Consider the following 5,743-nt stretch of genomic DNA (forward strand, 5'->3'; position numbering starts at 1 on the left):
ATAACAATGACACATATTCAGTATTAATCCACACAACGGCAAAAGTTGAACTATTTTGCAACTCGCTGCATGTGTGTAGGAACAGCTGATGGTGCCCATAGCAAAGACAAACGGCAGAATATCACTAGTTTCAGAAACACATTTAAATGGGTAAATTAGTGATGGGTCGTTCATGAACGATTCATTCATTTTGAACGAATCTTCAATATGACTCGGGAACTACGAGTCCTCTCAGGGAGTGATTCGTTCATCCGCGCGTGCGCACATTTTTGCAGGTGGTATCGTTCATTTAAAGTCTTTTGAGTTGTTTGTTGCAGAAAGACAAAAGCCAATCATATGCATTTAGAGCTGGAAAAAGAATTGATCCGTTCACCTCTCGAGTCCTCTATCAGGTCTGAGTCATTCGTTCCTCACGGGCCAATCAGATGCGTTTAGAGCCTTAAAAAGTATTGATCCGTTCACCTCTCGAGTCCTCGGGTTTGAGTCTTTCTGTCACGTGATAAATGAGATTATAAGATTATATGTGACTGTCAGTGTAACGTGAATGAACCACTGACATTTGAAGACATCAAGAGGTGAGCTGAGCAAAAAGACAACAATGCCTTCATAGACAAAAGAGCAGGTAAACATTGAATTATTATTTTCTTCTTCTTATAGTATTCTGTTTATGACTTATTTGTCGTGTGATCAATCTTTTGGGCTAGTTGTAGATGTGTTTGGAAGCAATTCATAACATTTTAATAATATTTTGGCATATTGAACCAAATGAATGAAATGACTCGAAAAAAGATTCATGCATCTCGATGAACGAGACTCAAAAATCCGAGTCAGTAAAATGATCCAAACTTTCCATCACTAAAAGGAAGAAGCACGCATTGCGTTTTCAGCATGGTTTTGGACACAGTATGTGAACAGGCCCATACAAATTTAACCTGAGAGATACAGTACGAGCACTATAATAGATAAGTGTTTACAAGCCACGCAGAGCGATTACAACTTATAACACACAATTAAACATATGTTGCAGACTACACAAAAACGAGGCTACAATTTTAATTCCACTTACATGTTATGATCCAGACGAAGGAGAAACTAGTCCTAAACCTTTAACAGTTACTGACAAAGTCCTTTACAAAATATTCTCTGCTGCTCCTTCCTTTAATAACAAATGGCCGATCTCGCGTTGCAGTGTAGGTTATTGTAACAAAAAAAAAAAACAAAAAAAAAATGACAGGAACAAACACAGCACACGGTTGGCTATACTGGTGGTGTGCTAAAAATGAACTTTAACCCTTTGTTTTCCTCAGCCGAATCTGTCAGTGATCATCATCTATTTGTGTCATGATCAATCTCGTGATCCACCGCTCTCCTCTTGTGTCTGAAGGAAAAGCGTGTTCACATTTTACCAGATCGGCACTACATATTTGGTGATGTACATATCGACATCGAAACGTTTAAGCAAAAGATCCGAACCCAACTCGATTCATTTATTCGACTCTGAGTCGACTATTTCGCTAAAAAGAATTGATAGTTTTAAACACGGTACACTTTCAGATTTAGCTGGACTCAGCTGGATGTTTTCATTCACTTAGTGCTGTGTTACACACTCATGGAAGGTCATTTTCAAAAACCCATAATAGGGGCTCTTTAAACATGCCATTGGCATTTTTAGGTTAGCATCTTTAGCTAAAGCACAATATGGTAAAATCCTCTTAATGGTAATAACCTCTATTATGGTTTTAGAGGTTTAACAATAAGTTAAACAGCAATTAGCAGCATTATAGAATATTCCTTGTCGTGTTTAAGCAGTTTGCATTATTTTACATTATGATGGATTCAGTTTTGGATGGATTTTTTATTCAGATGGATTTTTTATTCATTTTCTTGTCGGCTTAAACCCTTTATTATTCCGGGGTCGCCACGCAGCGGATGCCCTTCCAGCCGCAACCCATCTCTGGGAAACATCCACACACACATACACTACGGACAATTTAGCCAACCCAATTCACCTGTACCGCATGTCTTTGGACTGTTGGGGAAACGGGAGCACCCGGAGGAAATCCAAGTGAATGCAGGGAGAACATGCAAACTCCACACAGAAACACCAACTGAGCCGAGGCTTGACCCAGTGACCTTCCCTTCTTGCTGTGAGGTGAAAGCACTACCAACTGGTACACTAGCTTAGCTTTAAAAAGAATGTTTTTCAGTTACATCTCAACTTTTAAACACATATGGAACAGCAGTTAGGTGTTAATCTTGCAATAGTAGTGATCTGGTTTATAGATTGCTTAAAGAAAGGAAGAAATGGTCTCCTCTCCCCCACACACACACATGTGTGTCTGTGCCTGCGGGTGTGTAGCAGCATGTATGCAGATTGGGTTCTTGTATTCCTTTGATCCGCATGAAGGGAATTATAGATGGCTTTTACGTAACTGTTCTCCTGCCCAAAGAGGAAAAAAAGATTAACGTCTCAAACTTTATTCTGCTTTACTCTGTGTTTTTCTCCCTCCCTCTCCGAAGCCCGGCAGGCTTGTGTGCGGTGTAGAGCTGTGTCTGTATTTAGGTCATCTCACTCAACGAGTCATTCTCTGCATGGAGAATAGGAACAGAAAGGAGCTCTGGGAAATATAGGTGCCCATACTCCCCTTCTCTGCATATATATGTGGGTATAGAGGAAGAGCCAAATTTCAGGATATTAAACTCTACATGAACTCTAAAATATGTTCATTTTTGTACATTCATCTTGACAAGCCTAAAACACAGACCATGTTTTCTTGTTTGTTTACAAGACACATTTTAACTGCTAACACACAATTATGTGATACATAGCAAATGATTTTCATCAAACCTTTTTCAACCAAAATGTATTGCTTTTTTATCAAAACATATTAGTGACTATAAATCAGTCATATTATTGTATTGTTGTTTCTGATTTGATTTTGTCAGCTGTAGTGCTTCATGGGAGAAGTCATTCATCCACTTAAATCAGTCACAAAAATATGTATGGCTGATTTGGTTAATTGCTTACATTTAGATTGAGAACCAAGTCTACTGATCCTCTAGATCTTTTTTTTTTCATTCTTCTATAGACCATGTATCTTCAAATGTGTATATCCTCATGCAAATAATGTGCTTATTCTTTTTTTACACATTGATTAATTTGAATCATTTTTATTTTTATTTATTTTTATTTGAATTGGAGTCATATTTTTGTAATATTCTTTATTTTAAACATGAAAATATTTAAAATAAATTTCATTTGTTAGATTTTTTCAAATTATACAAATATGTTCAAATGTTTAATATTTAAATGTTTTAACATGCAGTTGAAGTCAGAATTTTTGCCCCCCTGAATTATTAGCGCCCCTGTTTATTTTTTTTCAATTTCTGTTTAATGAAAGGAAGATTGTTTCAGCACATTTCTAAGCATAATAGTTTTAAAAACTTATTTCTAAAAACTGATTTATTTTATCTTTGCCATGATGACAGTAAATAATATTTGACTAGATATTTTTCAAGATACTTCTATACAGCTTAAAGTTACATTTAAAGGCTTAACTTGGTTAATTAGGTTAACTAGGCAGGTTAGGGTAATAAGGCAAGTTATTGTATGATGATGGTTTGTTCTGTAGACTATCGATAAAAAATTTGCTCAAAGGGGCTAATAATTTTGTCCCAAAAATGTTTTTTAAAAAATTAATAACTGCTTTTATTCTAGCCGAAATAAAACAAATAAGACTTTCTACAGAAGAAAAAAATATTATCAGACATACTGTGAAAATTTCCTTGCTCTGTTAAAAATCATTTAGAAAATGTTTAAAAAAGAAAAAAAATCAAAAGGGGGCTAATAATTCTGACTTCAACTGTACATCACAGTGGTGTAGTAGGTAGCACAATCGCCTCACAGCAAGAAGGTTGCTGGTTTGAGCAATAGTATCTGGATGCAGCCTTTATGATGCAAGCTGAGATTGCATCACTCAGCGATGCAATGTCAGACACAATGCACTTAATGAAGTGTGTGATGTCACTGTGACGGTTGGGGTTAGGTTAGGTGAGCACATTAAAAGGCATTGGATGCAGCTCAGATTGCACTGCATCAGGTCTGCATCCAGACCCGTCTCGGTTTGAGCCTCTGCTGGATCAGTTGGCGTTTCTGTGTGGCGTTTGCATGTTCTCTCCATGTTGGCGTGGGTTTTTCTCCGGGTGCTCCGGTTTCCACACAAGTCCAAAGACATGTGGTATAGGTGAATTGGGTAAACTAAATTGTCTGTGGTGTATGTGTGAATGAGTGTGTATGGATGTTTCCTAGTGATGGGTTGCAGTTGCAAGGGCATCCGCTGTTTAAAACATATTCTGAATAAGTTGGTGGTTCATTGTGCTGTGGCGACTCTAGATTAATAATGGGACTAAGCTAAAAAGAAAATGAAGAAATTAATGTTTTAACAATATATTTACTTGTTATTTATAATCGCTGTTCAAATAGCTTGTGTAAAACAATTACATAAAACATTTTATATAATCTAAAAATACTGTAATAATCTGATTTCAAAAGATAAACAAACAAAAATGCTCAACTTACCCATGTTGGGCATTGGAAAAAGGTTTTCAGAGCTTGACCATATAAGGGTTAAACAACATTTATTATAAATTCTAGTCCAATTTTAGCTTATTTTTTGTACCTCTTTTTCTTTCAAGAGTTCACACTTAGCTGATGATTGATAATAAAGCTTGTTTGGCGTGCTGTCCCAAGAGAGAGCCCTGAGCTTATAAGATCCTCGAGCCCTGGGCTCCCTCCCGTTGCAAGGTGAGAGGGGAGTCTGAGCTCAGGTAGATCTCGATGACTCCCCCTCCTGCTTATTGTAGCTAAGTGTCAGATATGGATGCTGAGAATGTGTACTCAGAGTTTGGCTAAAATATTTTGGATTCATTGTTTAGGGTGCTTGTTTTTGAACTGTGGGAGGAAACAGAAGGACCCGGGGAAAACCCACGCGATCATGGGGAGAACGAGCAAAACTCAGCGCAGAAATGTCGCCTGGTTTGGAAGGGAATTAAACCAGGGGCATTCTTGGTGTCAGGCAACAGCGCTAATCACTGGACACCCTGACGCCCGTTTGAAAGGAGGGAAAGTAGGGTTGGGTGGGGGGGGTTTCATCAAGACAAAGATATTAAGAAGAGAAAAGTCTGGTTATTTATAGTGAGTTAACGATCATCTCATAGGATAATTAGTCGTTAGCTAAAGTTGGAACAGCTGTGAACAATCATAAGCACGTGATCCTCTCGAAATTTGTTTATAAATAAACTTCAACTATTGTTAAAACTGCTAAAATGAACTATTTGTCAGATATTTGTATCTATTAAATTGTTTATCAAATTAATCAGACATTGCTGGCTTTTCAGTCTGCTATGGCCAGCACAGCGCAATAGTATTTCTTTTAGACTGTTAAACTTGTCATTTGTGTCACCATCTCTTTTCTCTCTCTCTCTTTTAGGATAGTAAAATCTGGAGATGCTTTATATATGCATTTTGGATGCAGCACTGTGTATGTGAGGAGGCAAAATTGCAGGATAACCACTCCCTGCAAATCTGCAAGGTCGTTGACCAAGCCAACAAATATAACTATAAGGTTTTCCCCCAATAAACTTTAATTTTATATAGAAAAGGTTTCTATACAAGGGCAGACATACACGAACAGAGACATTCACTTGCTCAGAAATTGATTGTCAGAACTGTCACACATTTGGC

Source organism: Danio rerio, chromosome 12 (genome assembly GCF_049306965.1).
Source record: "Danio rerio strain Tuebingen ecotype United States chromosome 12, GRCz12tu, whole genome shotgun sequence".
Classification (NCBI taxonomy): domain Eukaryota; kingdom Metazoa; phylum Chordata; class Actinopteri; order Cypriniformes; family Danionidae; genus Danio; species Danio rerio.